General features: G+C 36.5%; 2 long non-coding RNA genes across 2 annotated transcripts; both read right to left on the bottom strand.

The window, feature by feature from the left end:
* Window positions 1–3,798: 3,798 nt before the first annotated feature.
* LOC138324554 (uncharacterized) lies at window positions 3,799–7,339 on the bottom strand. Its single transcript, XR_011208641.1, has 3 exons — window positions 7,134–7,339; window positions 5,804–5,864; window positions 3,799–4,915 (listed from the first exon to the last, which is right to left on the bottom strand). It is a non-coding gene; the product is annotated as an uncharacterized lncRNA (long non-coding RNA).
* A 5,869-nt stretch (window positions 7,340–13,208) lies between these two features.
* Window positions 13,209–14,063, bottom strand: LOC138323659 (uncharacterized). Its single transcript, XR_011208578.1, has 2 exons — window positions 13,782–14,063; window positions 13,209–13,307 (listed from the first exon to the last, which is right to left on the bottom strand). It is a non-coding gene; the product is annotated as an uncharacterized lncRNA (long non-coding RNA).
* Window positions 14,064–18,579: the final 4,516 nt, after the last annotated feature.

Genomic DNA, 18,579 nt, shown 5'->3' with positions numbered 1-18,579 from the left:
TTCTCTACTGGATATATAATTTCAAATAATAACAGCCATGACCCGCCGACTAATTTAGAGGCCTTACAACAATACTGATCGTAAACGTGATAAAATGGAGAAATCAATAGAAAATTACATACTGTCTATTCACAGATATTAAAATAGCCTGCTCTCCATTGGTATCTACAATAGTTGCGTTACGTACAATAATTACCTTTTGCTCCAGAAAAAGTCGACAACTGGCGCGGTTTTGGTTGCGGTCGACAATGTTAATTATATGGAATAGGAAAAAAACAACAGAAATAATCAAAGTTAATGTAATTGTAGATACATAATGTGTAGTCCTCGTCGTTCACATAAATCTTACCTGCGGGGTTTTCAAATGTTATAATAGCCCAATCTCCTTTATAGTCCACTTCATCAATGTCACCACCTCCACTCTTTCTTCTATTTTCAAAATATAATGTCAGTGTCTCTTCGGTAATCTGAGGAGATATACCGGACACTCTTATCATTCCACATGACTCTCCATTCTTCATGTCAGGAGTGAATCGTTCAGCCGTTATCTCTTTCTTACCCAGTGATAATGGGGATTTCCCAAGTACACGGTCAACCACTAAAAATTGAAATTGAACAAAATAATGAAACAAATAACCCATTTAAAATGCACAAAGACGTTATAATATATCAGTTTAACAAAAGGATACACGTTTAATTTGATTAAGCTAAAAAAGGGTTAGTACGATATTTGTGCTAAATTGGAAATATGACAATTAGAGGATATTACCAGGAGAGACAAAATAACGTGACCTGGCAGCTATGATAAGATACATACGGACAACGACATTAGTCAGTGGGTTATCTTAAGTATGTAAATGATAGCTTCCTTCGTGCGATGGCCAATATTAGCCGTCGCATCACTCGCATCTATGTATTGCAGGTAACTCGCATAAGATGCAAGTAACCTGACATAGGTAAACTCACATGACATGTTACTCACAGCCTCAGAGTAGGGGGCAGGACACTTACAAACCAATAAACATTTTTATCGCACCTCGAACAGAAATGTCCCCAAATAATTGGCGGAGAGCTGTCACGTGGTGACCCCCTTACGCTTCATATGGGGTCAGTAATTTTTTTATGGTGTAATATGGCCGCTGTCGCCCTCCCTTCAAAAATTTAACACATTCTCTTCAACTTAATATACCATTTCATTTCCGTAAAAATATATTTTACTTATTATTTTTTTATGTAAAATTAATTTAAAATCGTTTTAATACTTAAAATTAAATGAAATGCATGTTTTAGATACGAGAAAGTTGATGACGCAGTGAAAGTCAAACGTAAGAATTCAAGCGTTTTCTTGACTGCGATCATAAACAAATGGAGGGGTTGTTATCTATAGATCTATCAACCCTCACTCTACAATTATTTTATCGGCATTACTTTAAGGTACTGTAGCTCCGTACTTTTGGGAAAACCCATGTCATTTTTTTCCAACAGGTGTTATTTTCTTGCATTTTTCATGTAGATTTCAAATCTGTAAAGATAAATGGGTGTTCTCGAACTACTTTTTGAGATATTCGAGCTTGAAATATACCATCCATGCAAATTTGCTGGCCGAAAATAGAAAAATTCATAAAATTATGTATTCTATAATATTAGGGTGAATGTAGTCTCGATCCTGTTGATTTTTTGTCCTAAATTTCTAACGATAGAACAATATACAAAACTCTTGCATTTTTACAAATGCTAACTAATTTTTGTTATTTTCCAGGACTGTTTCTATACGTAATTATCATGTTTTGCCATATTTTCTCCCGTAAAAAAATCAATGAATAGGCCAAAAAGGAAATGAAAACCCATGTCAATTTTACAATATTTGTATATGATATGCCCAAGATAAATATATTTTTCAAATATCATATAAAAACATGGGGTCCTCGATCAAAATTTCACAATTTTGTAAGCTTTCAGTTTGTAACTCACAACCCTACTGAGTGGCATCAAACAGCTGAGCTATTCCCTCACTAGGACCGGGGCTGACTCCAAAACCGGCGCTGGTGGAGCCCATAAAGATAGATAACTCGTCTATACTTAGAGCAAACTATATGTCTTTTTTTTAACTGTGGCAAAATTGTTTTAAAATAAAGAAATCGTTTTAAACTTATGAAAATAGTTTAAACACTTTTAAATATATGCTGACAAAGTCTCAGCATTAACATTTCAATAAGTAATTTTTTTATTTAATTCTTCAAGTACTCTAACATAATATTTCTTTTTTCAAAGCTTGTGTCTAAACTGTAAGGTTCACATAATATTGTATCACTTTAAATTGATATTTGGTTCATCGTTTTATTGCTACGTTTACAAGTATATATATATCCAGTTCACTTTTTGTAAATGTAAAGAAATGTAAAATTGCTTGTACATACATGTATATATATATATATATATATATATATATATATATATATGTACAGAAAGTTCAAAAAATGTTCTTTGTACATACATCATATATTTCTTCAAGAAAAAAAACCCTCATGACAAAGGTATTTTGCCTTTGTCATGAAGGTGTTTTTCTTGAAGAAATACATATGAATACTTTTTTTGATTACGTTTCTTGTACGTTGATTTTCCACTTTTATTTGTTTTCTTCTTTGTCATGTTAAATTTTTTTCATTCTATGGAACTCTTCTATTTGGAGGAATAAAGAGGAATGTTTATTATCAATAATAAATAAATGTAATCGACCTATATGTAAATTTCGACTAATTAGTGGCCTCCATTTCATTTCAATGGAAACTTTAGCGTGGCCTATTACGATCAGCACATCTTAAGGTGTCTGTAACGTCATTTCCCCTGATATATGATAATATATATGATTTGATCCATTCAGAATGACTTCGGATCTTCGAGCTCAGTAAGAATCTTGGCACGATGTAGAACGATGTACATTTGAAACTAAAATTGAAACTTATAAGACATTCTTTATTAGCTACCGTTATGAAGCTATGGAGTTTGCCTGCAAAAGCAGACTGAATCATGCAAAGTCATGAAGCGTAAAAACAGAAAACATAAACAGGAAACCAATTTATTCAAGACCAAAAGTGGTGTACTTTCATATGCTCAATACCCCTTGATCTGCCTGGAGGAGAAAATAATTAAAACAATAATTACCTAAGATATGAAAGTACCAAACTTGGTATAAAATAAGCATATGAGTATGAAATGACCACAGTGAATATAATAAAGACCACGATGGGCACGCAGTTATCACTTCCCCATACGATCATGTCTCCTGATGTATTCAAATCAATCCATGATGGAGAAAACCTTTGTTTGCAATCCAGCAATCATATTTAAATGAAATTAAGGAGATATGGAAAACGTGTTTATACTTTATCAAATGATTAGTTGCACTCTTGTGTGGCAAGAATCGAATAATGTAAAGTCCTTGCACTTTCTGTCAGAATTCAATTTTACAAAATCAAAGGAACCATACCTCTTTGGTATAAACTTCACATTACGATATACACATTTTCATATGATACCTCATAGCCCATGGTGAATTGCTTAAAACATTGCGTATAAAACTGTGGGACTAGATGCGCCTATAAGAAAAAAGTAAAGGAGAATGTACAATGTAGGTATTAAAGTGTCATAATCCTAATTCTGCAAAAAGTTGGAAAGTAACATGAAAACTTGCAATTTGACAAACATCATACAGAAAGGAATACAATGTTATATCAAAAATTATATAAAACAAAAACAAACAAAATAGTAGCTTTTTGTACGGAATTCCATTATTTTGCAATTAAACTGATACACAACTATCAAATATACATGTATTGTTCGAATATTTTCACATCCCCGAGAAGGTTCACATAATGCTGCATCCCACAAAGTTTGACGAAAATCCGACTACAGTTGGAGTTATTGCAGAAAATGTGTGGACGGACGAACGAATGGGTAACAAACGCTTTTTCGTATCAACCTTCTACGTAATTTCTATTGTTTTATGCTATACGTATATACCCATTCAATCAGCTATGACTGTTCAAGTAACATAACTTATATTTTTGTCCATCTGAGAGTATTCATCTTTTACTCCACCGCCGACAGAGTATAAACGACACAGATCATTTGAACAATAACTGATGTCTGATCATGTATACTGTATTTGCGTCTAATTAACACAAAAGTACTTCTTGCCCCACTCCAAATATTTCACTAGGCCCATGTATTATTACTGTGTCATTTGAGACAGCTTGACGACTCTCGGAAAATTGGTATTGTCCGTCAATGGTCTTTGTTAGATATTTTTTACCATTTATTGGAAATGGACGACACATTTGAAACCATCGTCGATGGGGTTATACTCAGACTCCATTACATCTGGCAGTCCAGACATCATAAAACAGTCCTTGAAGCAGTTGCTTATAGTATTGCTGCTGTACAGAGAAGACTTTTATTTGGAATACTTCAGAACCATATTCGATGGGATTCAGATCCTTGGCGGTTTCCGGCGACAACAGAAGAGTCTTCGAATGGTACCTTAGCTCTGGTCACCAAATAAACATTGTATTTTGAAGAGTATAAAAATGTGTGCTTTCAAATATTCCTGAAAACTGCATAGTTTACTATCAAGGTCTTGAAATTCTTTTATAGGATCACCTTTGTAATTAGCCAGTGTAACATCGAACTCTGCTAAATTGTCCAGACTACTTATTGCACCTGGAAAGAAAAGCTTCTTCAATTCTTCCAGATTTGTTAACGTTGTAACACTCTGGGGGTCATCCTTGTTGTATTCAATAGTTCGAACACCTCCTCCCGTCTTCGATGTTACAAGATGATAACCACCTTTTGAATAATTCTGCCAGCCAATGCGGATCTTGTATATAATGTGTCTTCATCAGCCTGTAGCTTTGACCTAAAAGTCAGTGTTAATTTTAGATAAGAATTTGGTCACGTCACATGTAAGAATTGATCAATATAAGGAAACTGGTTTACACGAGACTAATTTTATTTGTAGATTCGTGAACTTAGCATTAAACGTTGTTCTTGTCTTAGATATACAAATGTAATTGAATTTCGAATTTGCTATTTTTCACAGTGGTCATTACTATACTAGTACATGCAGTTATGCTCAATGGTTGTGTTTATATTTAGAAACTACCTGTTTACATTTCACGTGACCTGGAACACATGCTTTAAACTTGTGGAGTGGGTCAAGGTACCATGATGTACATGTCCTATTTTGGGACTTTTTTTTAAATTTCTGGAATTTTAGGATCATATATAAGCTTTACGTCGGATTCTGTAGGAATTCCTCCCTTAAAGTTAGTCTTAAAGTTAGCAACCGTTTTTATGACGATGTACTAGAAATGTGTTTTTACAGCCGCTAAAGGTAGGCGGGTTAGAAATTTTGAGCTGTGAGCTTTCCTGGACATGATTTATTATTGTTCTTAATATATACATATGTATATATATATATATATATATCCGATCCCAGTACACTTGTACGTGTGTTTGTTTGTTTGTTTGGTTGATTTTATTATGTACGTGTATTGCTTAACATCGTAAACTCGACTCACCTATCGTTTACTATATTCTATAATGCACGACAGGTATATATGCTTGTGACACAAATATTTTTACAAATTTATGGTCATTTTGAGAAATTGGACAAACTAGATATGGACATATTTGCATCTACAAAAAAAAAAAAAAAAAAAAAAAAAAAAAAAAAAACCAAAACTACTTTGCCTCAGCAGTAGAATTTTACATAACACAGACGTTCAATTTTTTGTGATCTTACCATTTCCTCTTCATCCATGGTAGCATGACTACTTGACTAGCATCCAAGGTAGCTGTAATATCTGAAAAGAAGATGACTGGCTTTATTGAAGTTAAAAAGAAAACAAAAACACAGACAAAGGTGAATTAGAATCAACATACATATGTAAGTCAAAAGTAAGATGTCAGAAGTCAGCAGTCTGAAGTCTACAGCAAGAAGTCAGAAGTCAACAGTCCAAAGTTGACAGCAAGAAGTCAGAAGTCAACAGTCTGAAGTCGCCAGCAAGAAGTCAGAAGTCAACAGTCTGAAATCTACAGAAAGATGTCAAAAGTCAAGTCTGAAGTCTACAGAAAGATGTCAGAAGTCAACAGTAGATTTTACTTGTTGAATTATTCAACAAGTAAAGTCTACAGTACAGTACCAATTACCGTGATTTCTGCGCACGCTCTATCTCCCGCACAATATTTTGGAATTTTTTGAACAGCTAAATTACGGTAGCCATGGAAGTGTTTATTCAACAAAAAGTGTTCATTTGCAACCGAAATCCTTTTGAAATCAAATTTTTTAACATTCAATCACAGCGGGGGATAGCTTGAAATCTAACCATACATTACGATTATATTATTTCATTAAAAGATATCAAACAGCTGTTTGTCACTTTATTGAAACACATACTAAGTTTTGGTGCAATAAGCATGTTTTTAAAAGCGCATTTTTTATATATTTTGAATGCACGCCTTAAAGATGTTCCACCGCCGACAGAGCATAAACGATACTCATTATTTGAACAATAATTGATGTTAAATCGTGTATATATATATTAACCCTAATTAACACAAAAAAGGATATAAAATAATTTATTAAGTTTTTAGTGCTAGTGTCATGGAATTTTTTCGGGAAAATGATGTAGAGTAATTCTTCTTTCGGTTTGTTTCAGTTCTTCACTTTGTTTTATCGTCATTAAATAAACCTCATACGTCGATCAACCATTGAAAAATTTGAGCTACTAATTTTAATTCAAAATTAAACTATTAAAAATAATTAATTGCATCCCGAAAAAATTCCATGTCACTAGCACTACCACTAGCAGAAATCACGGTAATTGGTACTGTGCTGTAGACTTTACTTGTTGAATAATTCAGCGGACCTACATTTACATCTTCGTCCTGTCTATTGTAAAGCAAATATGAATGTTGGGAGACTACTGATGTTCTGGTGACCATTTCTCGTCATCTATGTCCATATTATCATGGTTAAGTTACTATCGTCATTAAAACGACGTCAAAATTGAGTTAAATAACATGCTGCGAACGTATAAGAACGATTAAAAAAGGAATTAAAACAAACTCACCCTTACTGTTTCTCTCACCACTAGCTGTTGCTCTCACCTCTAGAAGAAAAATGGCTTCTTTCCCGCGTATATTTAATACAGCAATATAATAAGTAAGAAGTAGTAAGTGAGAAGTAAGAAATCAAAAGTCAGAATGTCCCCTCACGGCTTCCGTAGGAAAGTCTTTATGAGAAAAAATACAACTTCTCTATGATGTTTGAGATGGAATAAAAAAAAAAATCTTGAAATCTTGGAAATCCAATATATTTTGATCTACACATGTAGGTAGCTACTAAATTTGAGACCCCAGAGATTTCGGCCTTTTAAGATCATGCAATGACATGCATGAGGCAGCAGGTTTTGTTTGTTTGATTAATTAATGTCCTATTAACAGCTATGGTCATGTAAGGATGGCCTCCCATGTATGCGGTGTGTTGCGTGTATGTTGTGTGAGGTGCGTATTTTGGGAGATTTACTCTTTGCTTGAATTTTTCTTGTTTATGCCATATTTCTTCATTGCAACAATTAGTAAGCGGTTTTTTTGTCATACATACCTCTCCCAATGTTTACAGTACTCGGCGAGGGACAGCGTCACGATGCTGCGTTATTTAGATTTTTCAAGATTTAATTTTAACACTCGGACACATAAGATATGTGTAACATGAGGAGAAATACAAATATAATTGACAGAATGGACAGATAAATTTGATAATTAACATTTATATATACATACATATGTGTATAATAACACCAGCCACACACATACATACGTGTACAATGTATACGTTCAACCATATTATCCTCATACATTTACGTGTGTACATATATAACCTGCCACACACACACAATTCATACGATCAAAAACCTAATATTCTCACACATGTAAATGAGTATGTAGTTATACAATTTAGTCACGCGCTCGCACACGCACTGTGTAAATCCACATTATATGAATAAATGTGTACATATAAATAACTTAATATTTCAATCAGAACAAACAGATAAACAACCGCACAGGAATTAATTACAAAAGAGGGGACATTTTGGTTAGGAAAATAGATAAACCTGTCAGAACTTGTTGGTTGCATATTTATAAAAAAACCTTTAAACTTATCAATATTTGGGTTTGTATAATAATAGCCAGGTATATATTTATTTCTTAGAGTCGATAAAGTAATATTGTTTCATATAAACAAATAATGAAATTCATCACCAATGCTTTCGGCGCATAAATTACATAAACGATTAACTTTTGGGATATTATACCATCTACCCGTTTCTATAGGTAATTTAATATTCGAAGTACGCAGTTTTGTTATTTGTATTCTGGCATGTTCTGACAAATTTAATAAATATTTTTACATACAAAATTCTGTTTTAAATACAGAATATAATTGTCCACGAGATGAGTTAGCACAGTCGGAAAACCATCTTTGTATAAACTGATCAATCAGACGTTGTTTCAAAACATCTTTGTAGAAATTATCAGGCATCAGTATTTTATTATCGAATATAAAAGAAAATCCAGTTCGTTAAAAATACTTTGTAAACATTTAATCCATTTAAAAGAAAAATTAGCATCATTTTGCAAATGTAAGGCCAATTGTAATAAAATGCTTCTTAGTTTGTTGTCATTACTTAGCAATCTATTCCAAAAACCTACTAATCTTAATTTAACATTTATTTCTAATGGCACACGACCTAGCTCACCATAAATCATAAAATTTGGAGTAGTAGACCTCACTTTCAGGATTCTTTTGCAAAACTTAAGATGAATCTGTTCAATTATTTTCAAATTTTCGAATCCCCATACCTCTGACCCATACAATAGGATAGGCTCTACTAAAGAATCAAAGAGTTTTAGTTGTATATCTATCGGAAGAGAAAGATTCCTGATTTTTTTATATATAGAAAATATTGACTTTTGTGCCTGATCGATTAGTCTACGTCTCACGTTGACAAAGTTGCTATTGTAATTAAAAGTAATTCCTAAATAAGTAAAATTATCTACATTTTCTAAAGTTTCGTTTTGCAATATAAATACATGATTCTGTTTACTTTTTTCTTACAAAATACCAAACTTTTGTTTTATTTACATTAATTTTAAGCTTCCAAGTTTCACAATAAAGCTGAAATACATTTAAAGCACTTTGAAGACCTTCTGGACTTTCTGAGAATAACACAGTAGCATCGGCGTATAAAAGAACAAAGATTTCAACAAAGATGTGAAGTTCGTTAAAAAGCTTATCTCTTACAGTTTCAAGTGGATGACTACCCAAAGAGGCAAAATAACTTTCTATGTCATTAAGGAACACGGAAAAGTTAAAGGGAGATAGGTTTTCTCCTTGCCTGACTCCAATTAAGCACGGGAAGAAATCAGACGTTCTGGAATTGAATTGAACACATGATTTAATATTATTATACATGTTAAAAACAACTTTGAAACATTTACCATTTACATTACTGTTATGTAATTTTTGCCAAAGGCCTGCTCTCCATACGGTATCAAATGCCTTTTTGAAGTCTATGAAGGTACAGTATAGTTTTTTCCCACTTGAAAGATATATAGATATGAGAATATGCAAAACGAAAACGTTATCTACAATTGAATGACCTTTCCTAAAGCCTGCCTGGTTTCGAGATATTAAGTTAATTTGTTTTTCATATTCATTAAAGCGATTATTTATTATTGAAGTGAATAATTTGCCAAGACAACTTATCAATGTGATAGCTCTATAATTATCTGGGTCTTCCGGACAACCTTTATTTTTGTATATAGGTTTGATGATACCGACACTCCAACTATCCGGAATAATCCCCGTGTCTAAAATTATATTGAACAATTTAACATAAACAGGGAGCATCTCCGGAGGAGAATTTTTCAAATATTCGTTCAAAATACGATCTAGGCCGGACGCTTTGTTATTTTTTAGTGATCGAATAGCTTTCTGTATTTCTATCTCGTTAATCGGTTGATTCAGTGTATTATTGACGTCATTATCGTTAACATCAAGGTTGTCAATTTCATTTATAACATTATTATTTTCTTCTTCAGGTGTTTCAGTTTTTTGAAATAATCGTGTAAAACGTCTATGGGTATGTTTGTTTCTGTTTTCTTCTTTTGTGAAAACTTATTAAGCGTTTTCCAGAACTCTTTTGGGTTTCGTTTCGCGTTCTCCCTTAATTCTTTTGTGATTTTCGCTTGATATTTTTGTAGTTCTTTCTCAGTTGTTTTCTGTATTCTCTAACTTTAATATTCATCGTGTGCTTAGTTTCTGTTGATTTGTTAAATTTGTACCTTATTTTACATTTATTAAAAGAGTTCCTGGCAAGTTTACAATCCTTGATAAACCAAGGTTTGTTTATATTTTTATTATTTGTTTTATGGTGGTGAGTCACACCTATCGTGTTTGTAGCGCAATTTGTTAGTACTGTACATATGTCTGTCACTAGACCATTCACTTGATCACTTGTGATAGTGTCACTAAGTAATACATTATTTAAATTCACATTAATATTATTCAAGTTGTTTTAACTGCTCGTGCAAAATCTGACGATTTCAAGGGATTCCATCTCACATAATCTCTATCAGCAAAACATTTTTCATCTCGGACATCTTTTTTTTCCGGAATGCGAATGAGAAATTTATTAGAATATGCACATCTGAAAACAATGGGTTAAAATCAATTATTTCAAAATATTTTATGAACGGAAATAAATCTGGCATCAATATAAGGTAATCAACAACGCTTGAGTCTTTACATGTAGTTTTTCCGAGATACTTGTCGCACGAGACTCGTCCATTCGCGATAAATAAAGAGCTCCGTTTACACATTTCAATCAATTTTGACCCATAATTATTTATACGTCCTTTATCTTGAGAAGATCGAGCAAGAGGGATGTCATATTGAGCTAATCGCTCAAAAGAATTCATATTATCGGTAGCATGGTTATTATCAGATATCTAGTATATCATGCAATTTTTCATCTGGTATGATATAATCTATGGCGTCAGAGGTTCTTGAGTTAAAATCGCCGACAAGCATGATATTTTTGTTTTCTTGTGATAGCATTATCAACTCGTCTTCAATTTCTGTAAATGCATTATCTGAGGAATACCTAGAATTCTCAGGGGGAATATATATACAGCATGTAAGTAAATTTTCATTTAATTCAGATAGAGTTTTAGATACTTCAAACCACCAAACATATTCACAAATTGTATCATGAAAATGTATATATTTTGACAAGCGGCTCTTAAAAATAACAGTGATACCGCCAGATTTTCTTTTGAATTTGGTTCTATATTTTGAAAAGGATACATAGCCATTTGGTAGGTCTAATTCATCGTGTTCATCAATTTTTGTTTCAACACATATCAAAATGTCGTAATTTGTAATTAGGCTTCGGAATTCTGGGTCAATTAATTTCGAAGTAATTCCACATGTGTTCAAGAAGCCAATGTAAAGATCATTAGACTTCTTTTGGGCTAAGTTTGGGGTGTCCGATGTGTTGTCCTACAGAACAGTCTCTCGTTGGGTCTGAGTGTCGGCGTTGAGGTCTGATGGAAAGTCGTTTCCGAATTGGGGCGCCGAGACGCGAGAAGCGCGGTCGTCGGAGATTCCGTGTGTCCCTCGATTTTCTTGAGGGTGTCCACCGGATGCGCGGTGGTTGCCTGGGGGTGCGCGGTGATGTCCAGGGGGGTCGTAATTGTAGCCCCGGGGTGCATGCTGGTTAGGGTGACGACTTTCCGAGGTTTGACGGTAATTTCGTTGTTTTCGAGGGTGTTCTGGTGGGTAGTAAGGTCTATCGTTCACATATAGTGTATCGTACACTATTTTGGCCCTTTCCCCCTTTCGCCTAAACTCTTTCATAACCGGGTAAAGGGCCGACCGACGGTCACTCATTTCCGTCGGGTACTGCAGCTGGATGGAATATTCCGGTTTGTTATGGAGTTTTTCGGGAGCAGCCTTTAACACGCGGTCAAGGTCGTGGTGGTTTACAAACTTGGCTATGGTATTGAGTTGTTTTCCCATCCCGTCGCGGACGTAGACGGTGTACATTTTGGAACGTTATGTCTCTAGCACTTACAACCTCCAGCTGCTTATCGATGAAGGTTTTGAAAACCTCATCTGTGTTCTCCTCGTCAACATTGCCTTCACCTGCGATTCCCGAAAATATTAAATTATATTTCATGGAGTGAGTTTGGAGTCGTAAAAATTGCTCCCTGAGCTCGTAGTTCTCCCGTTCGAGATCACTATTCATCGATTCAATGTATGAAACACGATCATCCATTTCATGGTGATAGGCCTCTTCCTTCGCTAGAATGTCATTATGTCGCTTTACTTTAGAAGCAATATTTGCGAGTTCATCCTTCAATGAACACATACTGGTGTCAAGGGTTTCGAACTTGGTATTTATATCATCAAGGATATCGAGCTTAGTAAGCTTTTCATTAATGACCTTTTCAAATTTGTCCAGTCTATCGTTCATCAAGTTTATATTTGTGAATATCATTTGCATTGTCACGATTGATGTTGATGAAGGCGGCTGGGTGGAGGAGGGCTGAGTAGGAGGCGGCCGAGAAGGAGGAGGCAGTATGGGCGGAGACGTCGATGTGATAAACTGGGGAAATGGTGGCGGGGGCCTGTTAGCTATAGGCTGGCCGTTCACTATGGAGTGCACATCAGGTTGAAAATAATGTGTACTGTGCGCTAAATGTACATGTTCACGTGCCGGTTCGCATGACTGACTATGAACGGCGTGAACTGAAGGTACGGGCATCGAGTTTGATAACTGTTGACCATTTGGAAAATGTTCATTAAAAGTTACATATCCGGGTGGGAGAGAATTCTCAGTCATTTGAGGACAAAACAATTACCCGTGGGCATCGGACAAAACTTGAGAAGTCTGTAGGTTACCAGTTGTTAAAACCCAGCTAGTAAAGTTTCCTTTGTTGTATATGACCATTATATTACATAATGGACACCTAGGAGTCCATTATGTAACTCACTGTCCATTATTATAGGGCCCCTGTCCATTATTCTCCAAAATAATGGACAGTCTATTTTGAACAAAGGAAAAAAAACGCTGCTGTATGGAAAACTAAACATGTTTATTTGACTATCCAAAATTTTACATTTAAGTTCACTCCTCCATCGAAATTATTACTTCCCCTTCCTAGCTGTTACTGTTCTGAAAATAAAAAAAAACATAATTAGATTCTTGCATTATTATTTGTTACATCTTTTTAAAACTTGTAATTGACGAGGAATAGGAACTCTAGATTCTTGACTGAGGTGGGATAATATGCAGTCTTTTAGATCAGATATCTCACAACCCTTATAACATATAATCTGATGATTATGGTTAAACATAATATACTTAAGAGCGAAACCTGTCTAATCTGACACCTGCTTTCCCTATCCTATCTGTAACTGTTCCGTATTCAACAATAGCAACAATAGTATACAACAGTATCTGACTTTCCTACACTCTGAATAATCTGACCAAACACCCACGTGGTGTCGGATTAGACAGGTTTCATTGTATTCCAGTGCAATGCTATCATAGCAATCAGATATGGGTTTTTTTTATCATATCTATAACATGCGTATGGTAGATTTTTTTAGGAAAAACAGTTATGTTTAAATTGTAGCGAAAACTCACCTTGCTTGTATGTATTTGATGTAAAGTTAGACAATGCACCTGTCCTTGTGCAAATAAATAGGTCACTTCAAACAGGCAAACAATCTGAATCACAGCTGCGTACATCCCTACATGTAAATGATGGCCGAGTAAGGAAAATATCACTATCCGACATGTTCAAAAACACTGTTGTACCTCCAAAGGTGTAAAACTAAATGACTGTGCATGCATCTCAACATTGTTAGTCCATTATTTGTCACAGGTGAATGAACACCTGTGCAATTCCTGAAATGGGATGTCCCATTTCTCAAACAGGGTACGCAAGGCAGTGAGTAGTGGTATGATGGGTTTTAAGTAGGAGAAATTCCTCAAACTGTCCATTATTAGAGAGAATGGATTGTACCTCGCCCTGCGGGGGTCTCCATGAAAGCTGGGTCCACGTCCCGAGACTGGGTGCACTGCTCTCATGCGGATGCGCACCACTTTTGGGGGTGTGATGTGCGTCTGCTTGATATCAGTGTAGCTGAAGGCTTTCACAGTAGCTCCAATTTGAGCCAACCTGTTTGCCGTGGGTTGCATCTCGTATCCGGGGGAAGAAGGTCCTGGTGGTTGAATAGGTTTTGCTCTTTTTTCTTCCTTTTTTTACTGCTACACACTACTTTGGCTTCAGACTCCGGTTAGACGAGAGGTAATATGGGCCCTGTATTATCAATCGGCTGGTCATGCCGAGCCCTTGGTTCGTAGATCTCCAAGAAGGCGGTGGCTTAGGGTCAATCGTGAGTTTAATTTGGATTGTCTTGATTCTGATCGATCTTGCAGGTGTACAATCTTGCGAGCGTGCTGTCGCAAGCTTGATTTGAATTATGTTTGTTCGAAATATTCTTACGAGTATACTATCTGTGTAACCCTGACACTTTGACATTGGATATCCATGTCATCATGAGTGTCCCCCTGTTGGGCTCCGAGGTGGGTGGGGGCACAGCTAGCGAATTGTAATTAACTCTAAAAGATGGCTTCCAAAAACAAACAAAATGAACTACAACCAAAATCTCCCCAAAAGGAATCAACCACAAATCAACAAACAAAAAGCGGTACAACAAACACATTCCCACAGTTTCTGGTCATGTCCTCTACACAGAGTGGCAAGACCACTGCAGGTTTATCACCCTTAATATTGCGAAAGGGCATCAAAGGCATTGCTGGAGATGTCAAATCTGTCAAGCCTTTGGGATCGGGTGATCTCCTAATAGAGGTTTTCCGCAAGCAACAAGCGGAGAACCTCCTTGGAACCAACAGTTTTGCCGGCCTCAGTGTGTGTGTAAAACCACACTCATCATTAAATTGCAGCAAGGGGGTAATCAGGTGCCCAGCCTTGCGCAATGACAATGAGGCTGACATACTGTCATACTTCCAAGAGGAGAACATTCCGGTCTCTCATGTTAAACGCATCATGACGAGAAAAAGTGGGAGCTTGGTCCCAACACACACTTTTATCTTAACATTCGCTACACCAACATTACCACAGAGCGTAACTGTTGGATACCAACGTTACAATGTCACTGTCTACATCCCTAATCCATTGAGGTGCCGTAACTGCCAGAGGTACGGCCATCATGAGAACAATTGTAGACGGAAAATGGTATGTCAGTACTGTGGCCGTGAAGGTCACGACGAAAAAGACGAATGTGACATTGTCAACCGTCACTGCGTCAATTGCGGGGGTGACCATGCTGCGTCTGCTCGCACCTGTCCCGCCTGGACTCGGGAGAGGGAGATATTACGGGTCAAATATACCCAAGGTGTCTCTTTCCCCGAGGCTAGGAGGATAGTCGAGCGTTCAGACCTGAATGTGGCAACCTATGCTCAGATCACCCGCGCAAAGACGCCTGTTGACAGTGTCACCGTCAAACATGCGTCGGTCCAGGCCTTGGTTGACAAGCCTAACTGGGACAATGATGTCCCAGATATGGCTGATGCTAAGACCTGCAAAATAATCATGGGGGACCCGAACAGGTTCAAGTCTGGTCCATATAAGCCCCAACACAAACCACAACAAAAACCACAACAAAAACCACCTGGAGCTAAAACGCCAATCCCACCGGCGTCTCCAGAACTTACACAACACCAAACACCGAACATTAGAAAAAAAGTTACCGCCGCTCGTCATAGACGTGCTACATCTTCACCGTCTATTGACGTAAAAAAACTCCCTGAGAAAGCCAAGCGACCAGCAAATACACCACCGCAGGAGCAACGCCAGACAAAAACCACCAAGGTAAAGCTGGCGAGGCTCCCTGCAATAAACAACAAACCCAGTAAGGGATCAGATGACCCTATCCTTGGACGGAACATCTATGATGTTCTATCGGACGACAGCGAGTTTGGTGACAACACATTTATCGCCACCAAACAACCTACTTCAAGTAGTCCTGTCGGTCCGACAAACTATCCTCAGGGACCAACATAGAGACAAACACTATCATACAATGGAACATACGCGGATTTAAAGCGAACATAGAAGAATTAAAACATCTTATACAAACAAAAAACCCATCCATATTCTGCCTTCAAGAAATAATGCTGAAAGACACCATCAATCTCCGACAATTTACACTATACACCAAAACTCCAACAACAGGTGGCCGCCCATCAGGTGGTGTGGCGGTGGCGGTGCATAAAAACGTTCCTCACAGACACATTCAGCTAAATACCACCTTACAAGCTGTTGCTATAAGCGCAACTCTTCACCGAAAAATAACAGTCTGTTCTATATATTTACCTCCAAATACTCCATTTACTTGTGATGAACTTAGTAACATCGTATCACAACTACCAGTGCCATATATTATCATGGGTGACTTTAACGGTCATAATAGCCTCTGGGGCTCCCCAGGCACTGACGATAGAGGTAGACGTATCGAAGATTTTATTAATAAAAACAGCTTATGTCTTTATAACACCAATGCCCCAACATATTTACACCCTGCCTCTGGCTCGCTTACCCACATTGATTTATCGTTGTGCCATCCATCAATTCTTCTGGATTATGATTGGATGGTCAACGGTGATCTCTGTGGGAGCGATCACTTTCCAATTATACTTAAAAACATAGGGTCACCAAAACTTGAGGAGCCTATTCCTCGTTGGAATCTACATAAGGCGGACTGGGTTCAATTTAAAAATTTGTGCGCAGAGGAGCTCATTGAGGATAAATTTTTGAACCTCGATGACCCCATTAAAATTTTCACAGAAGCGCTCACTTCTATCGCTACAAAAACCATACCAAAATCCGTGCCAAAACCTACAAAGTTTCGTCTCTCAAATGATTCATTTATCAATAGATCTGGTAGAAATTCCGCTCTGAGGCGGTACTTGGCTTCGCCAACCGTCTCAAACTATAACAATTTTAAAATTTGGAGAGCAAAAGCTCGAAGGTCTATCAAATCCGACAAGAAAAGTACTTGGAAAGAGTACGTCTCAAAAATTAATTCCAATACATCTTCGAAGAAAGTTTGGGAAATGATTGGAAAAATCAGTGGGAAAAGAAAAGCAACATCATCCTCCCACCTCATTAACAACAATAAAATATTTTCTTCAAAATCCGAAATAGCTGACGCCTTTGCCAAAAATTTTGCTAAAAATTCATCCATCAAAAATCATTCCAAAAAATTTCAAAAATTTAAAAAGGAAAAGGAAAAGAGACGTCTTAATTTTAAATCCTCCAATAGTGAAAGTTACAATAGGCCTTTCGAGATACCAGAATTGCTCGAGTCCCTTGAGAAATCAAAGGACTCGGCAGCTGGACCAGACGAAATTCCATATATGTTTTTAAAACAATTACCAGACTCTTCACTAAAATGTCTTTTAACTATATTTAATCAAGTTTACTCTTCTGGCAAAATTCCTGAGTCTTGGAAGGAATCTACTATTATACCCCTTCCGAAGCCCGGGAAAGATGCTACTGATGCCAATAACTATCGTCCTATTTCATTGACGAGTTGTATTTGTAAAACTCTAGAACGTATGATAAATACCAGATTAGTTTGGTTCCTGGAATCAAACAATATTTTAAGTCCTTTGCAAAGCGGCTTTAGAAACCGCAGGGGAACGGTAGACCACTTAGTTAGACTAGAAACATTTATACGAGAAGCATTTGCCAAGAAAGAACATCTTGTGGCCGTATTCTTTGACCTTGAAAAGGCATACGACACAACTTGGCAATATGGAATCATGAACGATCTCCATGACATCGGTATACGTGGTAATTTGCCAAAGTTTATATCAAATTTTATATCTGACAGGCATTTCAAAGTTCGAACGGGTTCAACTTATTCAGAAACAGAAACACAGGAGATGGGCGTCCCTCAGGGTGGTATCCTGTCCGTCACACTTTTTGGACTAAAAATTAACAGCATAACTAAATGTCTTGGCCAATCTACGGAAGGGTCTCTATTTGTGGATGATTTCTTGATCTGTTACAGATCAAAAAACATGCACACTATAGAACGACAACTACAACAATGTTTAGGCAAATTACAAAATTGGGCTGACGAAAATGGCTTTAGATTTTCAAGATCAAAAACTGTCTGTATGCACTTCTGTCAAAAACGAAAACCACACAATGATCCTGACCTCACACTCAATGGAATTAAAATTCCAGTAGTTGAACAAACTAAATTTCTTGGACTAATATTTGATTCGAAACTGTCCTTTGTTCCACATATCAAACATCTGAAGGATAAGTGCTCGAAGGCGTTGAACATTCTACGTGTTCTGTCCCATTCTGATTGGGGTGCAGACCGTGAAATGCTTCTGCGTA

The sequence above is a fragment of the Argopecten irradians genome, chromosome 5 (assembly GCF_041381155.1).
Source record: "Argopecten irradians isolate NY chromosome 5, Ai_NY, whole genome shotgun sequence".
In the NCBI taxonomy this organism is placed as follows: Eukaryota; Metazoa; Mollusca; class Bivalvia; order Pectinida; family Pectinidae; genus Argopecten; species Argopecten irradians.
This window is presented reverse-complemented; position numbering and strand designations above follow the sequence as displayed.